Source organism: Lissotriton helveticus, chromosome 7 (genome assembly GCF_964261635.1).
Source record: "Lissotriton helveticus chromosome 7, aLisHel1.1, whole genome shotgun sequence".
NCBI lineage: Eukaryota > Metazoa > Chordata > Amphibia > Caudata > Salamandridae > Lissotriton > Lissotriton helveticus.
The window spans coordinates 1,524,752,574-1,524,766,819 of record NC_136068.1 but is presented as its reverse complement, the minus strand read 5'-3'; the positions used below and the strand labels follow the sequence as shown (position 1 = coordinate 1,524,766,819).

At 43.4% G+C, this 14,246-nt stretch overlaps 1 protein-coding gene across 2 annotated transcripts in view; it reads right to left on the bottom strand.

The window, feature by feature from the left end:
• Positions 1 to 13,810, bottom strand: part of SYNGR4 (synaptogyrin 4) — a 462,192-nt gene extending 448,382 nt beyond the window's left edge. The window contains exon 1 of one of the 2 annotated variants that reach the window (XM_078650944.1): positions 13,653 to 13,810. The gene's annotated coding sequence lies outside the window, so the exon portion shown is untranslated. The remainder of the gene's footprint in view (positions 1 to 13,652) is intronic. The other variant, XM_078650945.1, reaches the window with a different exon arrangement.
• Positions 13,811 to 14,246: the final 436 nt, after the last annotated feature.

The window sequence follows — 14,246 nt, the reverse complement described above, 5'->3', positions numbered from 1 at the left end:
TACAGAAATAAGAAACAATGCAGAGATAAAATGAGAAGACACTTATCTGGGCTGCGAGTAGCAAAGAAAAAGGAGTAGGTGACAGAGGTGAAAGGCTACGTTAAGGAATACTGGCCTCTGACACCTACTGCATTGTGGAACTGTTGGACATGATTACCGTTCCCAGTGTTCCATGGAAAATGTAGTTTGTTTACTGAATAAAAATGGCTGCTATTCAATAAAGTGGAGAATGATAAAGCATAATCCTCGCCTCTGGTCCTGATATAGAATTCTTGTCATAAGGAAGGGCGCGAAAGGCAAATTACAGGCAGTGCAATACTAGAAGTAATTCATAGCATACAGAAAATTTTGCAAGATGACTGGTGCTTTCATACTAGTGGAAATACTTTGCTTAGGGGTACCTATGGCAAAATGCTGGCGCTGGGACACTAGAGGCAATTCTTGGCACAAAGGAAGGAACCCAAGGGAAACTGCTGGTACTGGCATACTGGAGGTAATTCTTTGGCTCAGAGAGGGCAGTCATGTCATATTGGGGTTGAGTGGCAGGTTGGGGGAACAACCCACGACAAAACGCTATGTGTAAAATACTGGAGGTACAGTTTGACGTTTGGGCCACACATGGTATATGGGCAGTGTCAATGTCAAAATCTGGTACTGGAATATTGTATGCAATTTCTGCATAAGGGGGTAATCATAACAATTGCTGGATTGGCACAAAGAAGGTAATTTTTAACATATTGGGAACTCTCAACGCAAATTGAGAAAAAGTGTGGTAAACTCCTGGCAAGTACTACGCTTCACCGATTTCATAGATCACAAGCTGCCACTGCTGATTTAGTACTTCCGATAGCTGCAAGAAATTTTCAGGGAATGTAGCTACAACTTACAAAGGTTTTACACGTTTAACAGATAGTTTTAGTACATGCTGCAGTAATCTTAGCAGATAAAAGGGCTGTACAGATATTTCAAAGAAGCTTCATTTTTATAGAGGAGGAGAGTTCTTTGGAATAGTTGGTAGGTATACAACCAGTAAGACTTTCACTTTTTCAAATATAGACCCTCAGATTTCTGAGTGACATCACAGACAATTCAAGCTTCGCTATCATTGTCCATTTAAAATACTCCATGAATATTATCCCCATTATTCAGTCAACGTGTGCACTTTTATGATGCATATGGCCCCACTAAATCATCTGCCCAGGCTTCTAACATATACGCAGAGGTAGACGAGTGATGAGGGAATATATATTACATGTATTAAAAACATGTTAAAAACAACCAGCCCACCCCTACTACCCTCAACAATCCTCCTCCTCACTCAAATAAAAATAAAAACACTATCTCCGCCCATCTACAAATATAAACAAGTATTTGCAATGCAATCGGTTTCGCCTTTGGGACATTATATGTATTTGGCTATGCAGCACATTAGCCTGGGTGCTGAAACATCTACTGTTTATTAACAAGGAGGGAAAGTAAGCACCAAACTGCGGAACACACCAGGTATGGGAACACATGAAGAGAAATACTGCCTATCAGAGGAAAATTGTATTGTCCAAAGCTCTGTTTTTCATATAAAATCAGCCCCTTCGGCGGTCATATCACTGAAAATACAAGAATCGAAAAAAATATTATTGTCTACGGGTGCTCATAGAATATAGGTTTCAATGGCCTTGAATCTAGGGAATGCTAAAGTGATTCTGGTATTTTACTAACCTCTACTAGTCGTTTTCTTTCAAGACAGTTAATTAAAGGCAGTTGAACTAACAGAAAGCAATTCTGGTATTTTACTGACCTCTACTGGTTGTTTTCTGTCAAGACAGTTTAATCAAGGCAGTTGAACAGATAAAGGAAGTCCCCAAGCAAAGGCGGAAGCTGACAAGTCCTAGGACTGATCTGCAGATTCCACTAAGTACATAAAACAGATCATCCAGACAGAACAAGCCATGCGTGGCTCAACCTAAAAATATACCCGGCCTCCTGCCATGCACGCCATCGTCTGCATATAAATCCCCATTCACCAAACTGGACAGAAAAAATACCTGGCCTACTGCCCACCTCCACCACCACTCTTTGCAACCCTCCACCTCGATACAACATTCACCATCTGCGATCCCATCCAAACGGACAAATATTTCCTGGACTCCTTTAACCCACTGCACCTGTCATGTATGCCATTCCACCCTCTACCACCCAAAGAAGCCTACCAGCTCTTACATTCAGCATGGGGAGCTGGTATCATGATGAAACTGATCCTGCAGAACTGCTTGACTGTGTGGCTTCAAACCTTCTGCGCTGATAGGGGAGAAGGTGGTTGGTGTAGGCCCAGTACCACCCACAATCTCCTGATTTCTCGGGTCTTTGAAGACCATGGCAGGGTGGAAGAAGATGGATGACACCTCTAACCAGAGATTGGGGTGGGATGGCGGAAAAAAGGGGAAGCGAGCACTTCCCGTGGGCGATGTCACAACATTTTTTAACCATTCAGGTTAATCCTTTTTGTGACGTCATTACACTGAATACCCAGATTCTGTTCCAGTTATTCACACTAAAGGCTTCCAGAGGAAGCCATATGCAACAAAGATTTTGAGAATGAAATGTCAAATATATTTTAGTCACATACATTTTTTTAAATCACAAAGGCCATGTTCTAACTCCGTTTTAGAAATATGTGTGCTCTGTATTCAAAGGAATGAAAAACTGGGTAAAAACTTCAAATTTAAAGATAAAGATTTTACTCCCGTAATGACTTATTCATATAACTGTACTTCCTCTTCCCATCACTTAAGCTCACATCTCTCTCTCTAGTGTCCTATTGCCATATCAGCATGTCATAAAACATAAAAGTATTGTAATTGGCCCTCTCCGCAGAGTCATCCCCAAACTTTTTGCCTTCCTTCTTAATTTTTTGGTGATCTTATTTTTGCTCGCTAACCTTGAGGCCTAATTTGCAAAGCAAGTTGCTGACGACTGCAAGCTTCCCCTCAGACTGGACTAACGTTTTTAAAGCTCCTCAACCTGGAGCCCTTCGGGGACCCATAAGAGCGGCAGTCTCCTGAAGTGCGGCCGCACCTAGATCACCTGTATTCCCGGAGAACCCCACTGACCTGTATTCCACCATTTTTGGCCTAGACAGCCTTGTGCCCCATGCAGCAGTGGACACTGTGTACAGTGATCTCGCAACTCTCCCCCCCCCCCCGGCCTGAATTTCGAGTGGGCGACTATATTTTTCGAGGCCTGCTTACAAACCCATATTGCCTGGGGCGCAAACAATAGGGGCGACAAAGGACAGCCCTGCCGTGTACCACAGCCCAACTGGCAGGATTTTGAGTAACATCGTCCAATGGGCACTCTTGCCGTAGGCTGCAAGTAAAGCAACTGTATCTATCCACAGTATCGTGGGCCAAAGCGCATAAGCCACGTTACCTCAAGAAAATAGCCCCAGTCCACCGTATCAAACACTTTTTCTAGATTGATTGCAAAAAATCCCACATAATTAACCTGACAATTCTGCCACGGTAAGTCTCGCACTTGGCACTGCTCGTCCCTTTTAAACAGGCCCCTCACTCCATAAGGTCCCACGGCCTTGACATTTATTTATTTATATTATTTGTAGAGCGCTAACAATCATTCCCAGAGGGTTATCACGGTGCAAATAACTACAAGTTGCAACAACAGTTGGGCTGAGCTAGAGATCAAATACAGAGGTGTAATAGCTAGGGAAGATACAAGTTTTACTTTTTATCTAAACACAAGATAATCCTCAGCGCAGCGACTATCCAGAAGGAGAGAATTCCAGTAGGTAGTGGCCAGAAAAGTAAAAGAATGGACACCCACTCTGGCCTTCATGATCCTCTTTACTTTAGCAAAAGCCAAGTTGAATGATCAAACATTTGTTAGAGATTTGTATAATTCAACACTATTCTTAAGCAGCAGAGGGCCCGAATCATGGAACGACCTGTGTGGTATAGTAGCGTATACTGAGCCCTCTTGCCTATAGGTAGCCAGTGCAATGTTCTTAAACATGAAGTCGCACAATCATATCTGCCTTTATTGCAGGTAAATTTTGCAACAGCGTTTTGGATCGTTTGAAGGCGTCTGAACAAATAGTTCACCATACCCATGTACAAGGTGGTTCCTTAATCCAGACAAATGGATAACAGTGCAACCCCAGTCAATTGGGATCCATTTGAATAGTTTTCTGAGGAGTTGTAGCAGACCAAAGCAGGTGCCACAGGTAGATAGCACCTGGTCTTGCATCGAAAGGGATTGGTTGATAATAATTCCTAAATTTTTTGCTGCTTTTTTAGGAACTTAGGTAGTGCTAAGCGAAGAGGGCCACAAAGAATCATCCCATAAGTGTTCAGCCCTTCCGGACAGAAGGATCTCTGATTTTTCAGCACTGAGGTTTAAACAATGTACTGACATCCAACTAGCCACCCTCGAGAGACAGCTGGACAGATTTTTCTTAATATCTGACTGATTGTCGCGCACAGATAATCACCTAGGCGTCATCAGTGAAGGAGCAAATGTCAAAACCTAATTTTTTTACCAGAGAGGCAAGAGATGCGACGAACACAATAAAAAGTGTAGGGCTTAAAGCTGAGCCTTGGCGACCGACGCATTTTGAGCTATGAGAGAGCATTCTAGCTTTGCCAATAGAAACTAACCGAGCCATCGGAAAGTGGTGGAGTGAAATCACGCCTCATGCAGTCTCTTTTTCAAAAGACTGTAGGAGACCATGTCAAACGCTACAGATAGGTCTAGCAGATTTGAAGTTACTGCCTTGCCCTGATCTACCATCAATCTGATATTATCCAAGACCACAACGAGCGTGCTCTCAGTACTGTTGTTCACTCTAAAGCACAACTGGGAGGGGTCAAGCAAGTTGTTATCCTCCAAGAAAAAAGTCACCTAGAGGTTGACCAATTTCTCAAGAACCTTAGCCATAAATGGCAATAAAGCGATTTGATAATATAGATGCGTTAAGGCCAGTATTTTTGGCTAGTGGGAGAATTAGAGCATACTTGCAGATATACAGGTATGTCGCTTTCTTTAGAGATACATAAAAATATCTAAGTCAAGAATGCACTCAAGATAGGTGATAAGAGTGAAAAAATGAGGTGAGGGCAAAGGTCAATTGGAGAGCCTGATTTGATTTCAGCCATGGTTTTCTTCACGTGCTCGACGGAGACACAAGTGAACTTGCCCCAAAGTGCATGGGCTTTGGGATGAGGGAATAGCAAAGTGTCAAAGGTGCAATAGATTTTCTCTATCTTGATGGTAAAACAGTCAGCTATAGCCTCGCAGTGGTGAGGTGAGGGAGTGATGGTTTGAAATATAAAGCCCAGCCTAGATAGTTCCTTCACAATTTTGATCAGCTTGTTCGAGGAGTCGCTAACCTAGTCTTTTAATGAAGTAGGTTTTCTTTGCTTTGTTAATTTGTTTATAGTAGTCATTTAGGTGGAATTTGTAATCCCCCCTTACAGACTTGGTCCTGTGCCAATTGTTTGCCAATTTGCAGGGCCAATCTGGGAGACCTCCGCCGATGGAGGCCCCATCATGTCTCCTGGCTGGGCTGCGTAAACATGGTGAAGGTGAATATTCTCCCCTGACTCCTCTACCTCTTATAGTCCCTCCCTACGCCTATCCCAAAGGATATCAAGGCTATGCAGATTGCGCGCTGTTGGATTGTGCAAGGAGGAAAAAGAAGTAAGACCTCTCTAAACTGCCAGCCTGTCCCAAATCTTCGATCCTTTATCTGTAAGGGGAAACAACGCTGTATCTCAAATTCTATATTGATGTTGCCCCAAAATCGGGGGCCTTGCGCGCCCCATCTCTTAGACTATAATTGGGCTGCCAATCTAAAATACATCTCAGAATGGGTGGTCAGAGATAGAGAGAGAGAAACACTGGCTGCATAAGGACCGGGCGGTGCCTTCATGCCACTTTGGGAACTAGCTTTGCTTCCGAAACAACGTGACCATAATGCGTAACTAGTGACCCCGAGCCACAGTCTTAGAGATTTGGGACAGGCTGGCAGTTTAGAGAAGTCTTACTTCTTTTTCCTCCTTGCACAATCCAACAGCGAGCAATATGGACTTCATGCCTGCCCTCATCCCAGGTACCTTTCCTGATTGGGAGAAGGGACCGTGTAGAAGTCTGCAGGACCACTTCTTGGGACCGAACATCAAGTCTTACAAACAGTGTAAACTTGACTTCAGCGTCCCTGAAACATCTCATTACCAATATATCCAGCTATACCACTGTGCCCCCCGCCGACCCAGCAGGTGCCACCCATTACTAGACTGTCGAACCATGTCCAGTAGACTTTTCCCAGAGATATTACCTTCCCCAATTTGTGAGCCTACACTGTTTTACCTCTCATGATTATTTTGTTGATTGCTTTCTTATTTTCCTTTTTTTCCTCAACCAGATCATAAATCAAGTTAGAGCTATATAAAATGTATACATAAAATAAATAAATAAACATTGTTGGGATGTGGATTTTACTTGTTATCGATTTTTAACATTAACTACAGGATTTACCTTACAAGATTTCATTTTAACACATTACATTTATTAGTGGCATTTCCCAGGGATGCCGACTGGAGTAAAACATTGCCAAGTGGCCCCTGTGATAATGTTTCCAAACGAAGCATCTTGCCCTTTACTCTTTTTTGTCACCGATATTCCTATTACCGGAAATAGTTTTGAGCCTCAATTTTATGTTTATCTAGGATTAGATCTCACAGGGAGGCATTTATTTTCCTGCAAAAACTGTGTAATACAGACGTTTGTGCTCCAGTGGCAAATTTTGTCCAATGTGCCGTGAGAATTAGAAATAGATATGGGGTATTATAATGTATCATGTTCATCGAATTCAGGTTGCTTTATCCATGAGGCTGCAGAATCTTTTCAAGACTTTTATTTTTAAATCTTTTTATTAAGTGTGAAGTTTTGCATCTGTGAATAGTTTTTTATTGTATGCTTTTATTGCTTTTAATAAGCCGAATAAAGATGAACTGACTTGACTTTTTAATCTGCTGTGGGATCCCTTTTTGTTCTGTTTTCATTTTATTACTGTTTAAAGTGTTGCACAAATACTTTTACACATTGCCTCTGAGTTTAGCCAGGCTACTCTGTGCCAAACTACCCGAGGGATGAGTGTGGTTATTTCAGGGTTTGCTTGTGACTTCACCTTGACATGGACTATGGTTCCTGCTAGAGTAGGGTTTCACCACCTTTCAACCAGTAACCCAACACTGTATTCAGTGGTGAGGATTGGAGTTGTATATGAACAATCCCATTGCATAATTTTAGGTTCCACTACCATCTCAGATAAATAATCTGAGACCAATTTGAGTTTTAAATTCTCCTTGATTGGTCTTTTGTTTTTCTAAATTCACCCTTACTCTACCTGACTGTTTGTGCATGTGGCTTTACATGAAAACACGGAATTTGAGCTCCTCAATCTGGAGATATACTAAGGTCAAAGAAATCTGTAAGGAGAGAGGACTGACCGCCAAAAGGAGCCCCAAGAAGGCAGAGCTCCAAAAGGCTCCGAGGGCAGAGGCCCATCAGTTGCCAGTCTCAACAGAGGACCAGGATGAAAAGGATGACAAGGATGAGCAGGATCAGGAACTGAACATCAGACCTGAAATGCAGACTTCAGGGAAGGGGAAGTACCCATTCCCTGAGGTGGAACTCCCTTCCAGAGCAGGGATTTGTGTATTCTCGCATGGGCTGTTCCCAGAGTAGCTGGCAGACAGGTAGGCAGAGAGCAAGTTAGGGCTACAGGTGGCCAAGCTCAAGATGAAGGTCAAGGAGAAGAAAACAGCCCAAGAAAGAAGCCTGAAGGAGCTGGACATTAAAGTAAAGCGAGCAGATTTCAGAAGCATTGGTGCCAGCATACAAACAGTGTCTGAAGGAGACAAGAAAGTCTGTATCTTGAAAGATCTGGTCCCAAACTACGTGGTAGGGGATGACATAGACAAGTGGCTTGCAGTATATGAGGTAGATCTAAAGGTACACAAGATTCCAAAGAAGCGCTGGGTGGGGTGGCTTGTGGAAAGATATGCCTTCAGTAGGGAGGGTACCACAACTTACTCTGGAGGTAGAAGACCAGACAAGATATGCCCCCATGAACGCCATCCTTGTCACCAGGTTTTTATTCACCCCAGAGAAATACCGCATTAGATTCAGGGATAGTCAAAAGATACAGAATCAGTCTGAGGTCGACTTCCTTGATTATGCCATCAAAGCACTTAATGGATGGGTGGGGGGGGGCAGCAAAGTTGATGATTTTACTGACTTGTTTAATCTGATACTAAGAGAGGACATGTTTAGTGTATGTTTTACAGAGCTGTGCCAGGACCTATTGGACACCTAACTGACTGACCCCAGGAATCTTGTTGAGGAGGCGGACCTCGGGGTCAGTAATAGTGTGTCCAAGAAGGCATCTGGAAGTCCCCCAGCAGAGTGAGGGGGAGGTAAAAGATGACCCACACAAGTCCCTGAGTAAGGTGAGGGAAAGGGTCCCCAAACCCCTTCTGTTTCAGATAGTTGTGGTTACGTTGGGCATTGGCTCAGGGCTCCAACCCTGCTGATTTGAGTGCTCCCAGTTAGGACACAAGCAGGGGGTCTTTGTACAAAGAAAGCACCCACTGGTGGGACTTCTACAGGGGTGGCCAATGTGTCCTTAGGGGTAAGGGGTAAGTAGTCCCCAGGGGAAGGTCATAGACCATGCCATTATCTCTCTTAGCTGGGGGATAGACTTAGAGGGTGAGCTTGTGATCCTTGATGGTGGGAGTCATAACTTCCACCAGGTCAAAATGAATAGGAACCCTGTCACTGCACTGAGGGACACCAGGGCCAGCCAGTGGAAAGGCTAGTTTCCCCGGAGCAGTACACTAGCCAGGTATGCAGGGTAACTCAGACCCATAGGCAGGACTTTTCCACCCTATGGGCCTGGTATCCCTGGAAAAGGGAGGGGAGGTGACCCAGAGGAGTTCATACTTAGTTCCCAGATGCCCATAGACTGCATGCTGGTGAATAAGTAGACCTGGCTGTCAAAAAAACGTAAAGGGGCGGCCACTCCTGTCCTGGACCCTTGGAAGTGGTTCTAAAGGTACTCTGACAGCCTATCTGTGGTTCCATAGAACCAATGCATCTCCTCTGCTGGGCGAGGCAAACCTGAGCAGAACTGACGCATCGCTTATGCTAAAAGGGTTCTCCAAACATAAGGACTCCGCATCAACCTTGCACCTCGCAACGGATCCGCCACTGCGCGAAGCTTGACTGACACAGGCCCTAGCATCGCAAATCCCTCGTCCACAGCAGGCTTGATAATGATGCAGGTTCTCACATCGCAGCCTTGCAGCTCTTCAATAACAGACGCATCACCTAGACTGCGCAACACATACTCAACGCTAGACTTCGCATTGCAAGCCCATCTTGACAGTATCCTCGACATCGACGCAGGACTTCGCATCGAAGCACCTCAGAACAGACGCCTTGCCTAGGCTGCGCAACGCATTTTTAATGCGGGATTTTGCAACGCTCAGCAACCGGACTTAAGGTGCTCTTGTTCAGAAGGCCTAACTGGATTCCTATAGGTGGGCTGCACTCCATTGAAGTGTGCCTGAACTTGTGACTTTGTCCCTGTCTGGCATAACCAGATATCCACAGCTGGCGCTTTGTGCTTTTTGCTACTTCCACTGAAATCTTACAAATTTCAGGCCAGATTTATCAAATGTTTTGTGTTGCCCTCATGCCACGCAAGGGGACGCAAGGCCGTGCAAAACCTAGAATGAGATTTGCCAGGCAAGGCCACCTTGCTTGGCTTTGTAAATCTGGATTAACACAAGGCACCGCAACTCGCTGCCTTGTGTTACTCTGCCACAGGGAGGCGTTCCATGGGTGGAGCGTGGGTGTTCCCATGCATCCATCCATGTATTTTGACGCATTCCATGAGTGGTGGACCTGGGAATAAGTAAAAATGTTATGCCTTCCCAGGGAATGTGTAACAAGGAGAAATATCTTTATTTCTCCTTGTTTTTTCCTCTTTCATGTGCTGTGTTCTGCAGCACATGTAGAAAGAGACAAAAAGCCTCAAAGGATTGATTTGTTCAGGAAGGTGTTCCTTCCTGCACAAAAACAATCCAGCCTGCAACACAAGCACCCTTGTTGGGTCCCTTTTGTGTTGTGTTTTCATTTTATTACTTTTTGAAGTGCTACACAAATACTTTATACATGGCCGCTGAGTTAAGCCTGACTGCTCTGTGCCAAGCTACACGAGGGTTGAGCACAGGTTAATTTAGGGTTTCCTTGTGATTTCACCTTAATAAGGAATGTGGTCCTGTTTGAGTACGGTTTCACTCCCCTCAACCAATGTCCCAATTTCTAACAAATAGCAATGAAAAAAAAATAACATTAAATCTAAGGGAAAGTAATGTTTCGCCCACACATTAAGTGCCATATATCTGTTAGTTCTGATTTTAGAAATACCATTTCAAAATATAAGCACACCATCAAATTGTATAACAGATATGGACCTCATTTGTCTACAGTATCCTAAACTGTACTTGGTTCAATAAATATATAGACGCACAATTGCGCATTTCTTTTAATATATCATGTATCATATTTTTCACAAGGCAGCCTACGTGAATGATCCTTAGACATTCACGCTATTGTCAACACATTTGTGAGTATAAATGCAAGGTATTTCAGAGGCACGTGAGAGGTATTTTGCGTTATAAATCTGGAGTGTCTTAATACATTTGAACAAAGTCTCAGGGTACTGTCTCAGGGAATGTTTTGTACAGAAAAGTATATTTGATAGTGTAAACAAGGTATTGTCTATTGTGTACAGATGGGGTAATTTTGAAGTCTATGGCAATGTGCATTTAAGATCCAATGACGGGCAGGTTAAGATCACTAAAGTGAGGTATGAGAGGTCTCAGAGTGGTAGGATGCTCTGTGGTCTCAAGAGAGGGGCATTTTAAGGTTTTTATTGAAAGTACTTTATGGTCTGAATTGAAGATATTTTCAGACTTTCTAATGAAAAATTGTTTAGGCTTGTGGGCATACTCTGAGGTCTATCTATTACAAAAAGTGGGGACCAAGTGTGCATGAAGGACCAGCATACATGCTCCAAACGATTAAGTGTAAGTACATGGGTATGCAGTTCCTATAAAGGTAAGAGAGGTGTTCTAACAGGCCAGATTATCTGGAACCAACGGGGTTGTTCCTTTTTGGATTAAAAGCCCTTACACTGTTGTGTGTGTCATGCTTCATCATAGAGCATTGGGCTGACACTGCAATGCTCGAGGGGCACCCTCTAAGGGGCTCTTTGGTGGAGATCTTTTTTCCAAAACTGGATGTGAAGTGTCTGTGTAGGGCCCTTAGTGTAGATGTGTAGCGAGTGAGTGTGAGTGGAGGTGACTAAAAAGGGATCCGGTGGATTTCAAGGTTAAAGACTATTTATTCAGTGAATCCACCTGTCCGATTAAAAGAATGTGTGCGCCACCCATAGAGACAATGATCTCAGATGGCTTATTAATATTAAGAGGTCAACATGTTTCTTGCCTGCATTAGTCAATGATCTGTCGCAATTCTTCAAGATTAAACGGAAGGGAAATCTACACAATGCTTGGAACCATCAGTATATAGCGTGTGATCCAAGCAGTAGAGTGTTCTTAAAAAAAAACACCATATAAACCTGATTGGGCTGTTTTTTGGAATCTAATGAGGCTGACCCAATTATGATTATTTGTTTGCCTCCTTGGGGGTGTTTGCCTTCTGGTATCGACCTACCCTGTTTCCAGTGCCTTCCCGAGGCCCTGGAGACAGGGTATGTCACCATGGGATTGTCACCAGGCCAACTACGCTGAAATACAGTGTACCGCTTTAGACACCTTCGAGGAGGCAAAACACATATCTCTAATTGGGTCAACCCAGAACTTGAAGTGGGATGAAAAAACAGGGGTGTTCTCTCAAAATGGGGTGGATGATTTAATTTAGGGTGTGGCTTAAAACACGTAAGCTAAAAATCTATGCTTAGCATAGTGTGCCTCCCCACTGGTATTTTTCTGCTTCTATCATTGCATGTAGCTATATAACGCAACAAGTAACATTACACCTACAACAAGCCAGGACTATTGGCTTTGTCAAGGTTATTAGTTGCATATAATAGTTAAGAAACAACCATGGCTTTGTTGTGTATAATATTGAAAATGTTTCAGTTCTGAAATGACACTGTGAAAGAACTAAAACGAGTCTCTTTGAAGTTACATCAAAGTCTTTGAGCAGGGGTACTGCTGCATAGTTAAGATTTATTTTCCAACCTGAGGGTGCGGGCAGAAATGGGGAGCCCACTAGGGAACCGACTCAGCACCTGCTTTTAAGAACTGCCGGCGCTCAGCACCTGCAAGACCCAGCTCACTTAAAGCCCGGGGTCAGTCTCATTAGGTTCCAATAAGCCAGCCTAATCAGGTCTGTATGAGCTTGTTGCAGGATCAGCAGTGAATGAGATGTATTTGTTTTGTTTGTATTTCCAATACATACACAGGCACGGGAAGTCTGGAATCTACAGGGAGTCTTTTACAGTCATTAGGAATAATGTGGGATATTTCACAAGAGGTATTTCGGGTTTACTTTAAGAGTGAGTGGGGAGTGAAGTGTAAGTATTTTGATATCTGCAGTCAAGTGTGTAGCATATTCAGTGAAATTTAGCAGGTGTAAATCTCAAATTTTCCAACAAAAAAAGCGTTGGGCTGCGGGGTGGAGGGGTGACATAACCAAAGTTCGGGATGGACAATTCCAATGGGGAACAGGATTAGCACTGATCTGCATTAAGTGGGTCTCTGCCAAGAGTGGCACAGGGGGTGAAAGACGATGGGTTTGAATGCTACCCCGAAGGACTGAAAGTGGACAGACTATTTACAAGCATTAGTCCAATCACCTTTATGGTGTATGATTGCCTGTGGTGTGCCTGGAAACCTGAGACTGGCAAAGCTTTCCAAAGGGTACTACAGCCATTGTTTATGTATTCTGAAAAGTAGATTATTACATTGATTCAAGAAGAACCTCTGTGGATGCAGATTTACTATTTTCCTGGGAAATTGGTCACTGTGTATAAGTCCCCGACGCAAAAAATAAACAAGTTAAAACCTGTTAGTGAAATGACAACAAGAAAAATCAACACAGACAAAGCCGAGCAAACTTTGGTCCCCTAGACCCAACTACCAAACCAGGAAAGCATTTTGGGGTGTCACACACCAAACACCCTTCTTAAGCTACATCCCAGTCTGCAGTAGGAAATGTTGTTCGTGGTTTCCATTGGGCATATTGAGTACTATGTAAAAGTTATTTAGAGGTCTGCAGGAGCGGGTACCTGCCAGAAAGGGACATTATAGGTGTTGAGGTGATTTTCTCTGTCTCTGGGAGAAGACGATATTTTTTGAGACCAGGTGGAAAGGTATTTTAGATATTTGGTCACCAGAGATCATTTCGGTCTCTGCTGCTTGGCATTATGACTGTTATAAAGCATCTACTCGTCTTTTGAGAATTGTTATGTATAAGGGGTCAGACTGGCCGCACTCCTTGAAGTTCTTAATAGGGTGTGTGAAGAATAAGGTGACTACTACCTTGAACAGAATCTGCCTAGACGGCTATGTCAGTCTGAAATCGGCAGCCCGTTTTCACTCCTCTAACTGACGCCGTTCTTCCCGTCACGACGACCAAGGCCGGTGCTCCTACAGTATGCTTCTCGTCAGTATCTCTGTCATGAACGCATGCGTCGATTCCATTACGCGCATGCGTACGCTTTCCGTGCGCATGCGTATTATATAATGCTGAACGCTACTGGACTGCTCTATTAGACTTGTTTCTCTCCTTTGCTTTACTAAATTAGTAAAGCAAAGGAGAGAAACAATCAGCAGCTCTTGATTTGGCGGCGGGGAAACACTTGTAGGGTTGCCTCCTGGTCGGTTTTATAGGAACATAATCATGTCCCTGCCAAACCAGTTGAAAAAGTATGTAAATTACTAATTAGGAAAAATACCTCAAGCCGGCCTTTTTCTCTCTTTAGTATATACTTTAAGCAGTAAAGTAAATATAAGAAGAAAACTCATAAAAATGTGTTCTACAGCCGCCGTACTGACCCCCTGACTGATAAAGTAAATAAGAATAGAAAGACTGTTTTATGTAAGTTTGATTATTTCCAGGCTTTTGTGGCGTCT